Genomic DNA, 1,136 nt, shown 5'->3' with positions numbered 1-1,136 from the left:
CCACCACTCACCACCCATCCTGACTCGGCGAAGCGGGTGCTTGGCGGGACGGGGAGCAGCAGCAGGTAGGGCAGCGGGGTGGCACGGCCGGGGTGTGGCTCCTGCTCACCCAAGTGACTACGTTTCAAAATATCCCCCCCAAGCCAGGGTGCCGAGCATGGCTCACACCTGGGCTGGTTGCGTTGTTTTGAGGGGCTCCTGCCTGGCCCCAGGTGCTCCTCGAGTCGTTTTATAGCCCATGAACCACTGTCTGGGGTTCGTTTCGATGCCGGTGCCACGTCTGCCAACCTGGCAGCACGGACACCTCGGGGTCAGAGGAACAAAAGGCACTGAGGAGAAGGATAGGGTGAGGTTCCCGTTTCCCCCTCCTTGGGTTGAGCAGCAGCGGTGGCCACACTGATGCAGTTTGCTGTGATTCTGTTCCAAAAGCCATTGGCTTTTTTGAGAAGCCGCATCCTGAAGGGGTTTCCAGGACATTTTTAAAGGTAAGGAAAGGAATGGTTGGGACGTGATTGTTCTTCTGCTCTAGAAATCTCTATAGGGTCCGAAACTGTCTGAGTTAGACCTGGGTGGAAACAGAGACCTGCTCAGCCTGGAGAGCTGCTCATGTTCCTCACTGGAAATAGTCATGGCTTAATCATAAGGTGGTATCAGTCTCTGTGCCCTCAGCACACCCAGTCCCAGTGCCCATTCCCTCCTTTGGTCACTGAGTCTGTAGCCAGCCTGGGATGCACGGACACAACTCGGGCTTTTCCACACACGAGCAAAGTCTGGGCACCAAAAACTCCAGTGGAAATGTGACAGGAGAGGAGGGCACCTAGGAGACACCCGACACAGGTAGGACGTGCTGAGGATGGCTGCGGCAGAGGGACCCACCGCTGGCACCGCCAGGTGCTGCCACGATCCTGTCAAGGCATTTCTGTTGGAGGGATGGCTCTGAGCCTCGGGGCTCCTCCAGGTAACCTCTAACTCTACTTTTCTTCTTCCTTTGTGTGCTGCTTCTGTTCACTTTTGTCGAAAGCCCTTTGTTTTTTCACTTTTCCTGACCCAGTGTTGCCAGCCCCCCCCGCTGCTCCCACCTGTGTGGCTGGTGAGTCCTTGCTCGTCGGTGTCGTCTCGGTGGCAGGGGGAACAAT

The sequence above is a fragment of the Chaetura pelagica genome, unplaced genomic scaffold (genome assembly GCF_000747805.2).
Source record: "Chaetura pelagica isolate M959 unplaced genomic scaffold, ChaPel_1.0 scaffold275, whole genome shotgun sequence".
NCBI classification, from domain to species: domain Eukaryota; kingdom Metazoa; phylum Chordata; class Aves; order Apodiformes; family Apodidae; genus Chaetura; species Chaetura pelagica.
The sequence above is the reverse complement of the archived record's forward strand: the minus strand, read 5'-3'. Positions refer to the sequence as shown.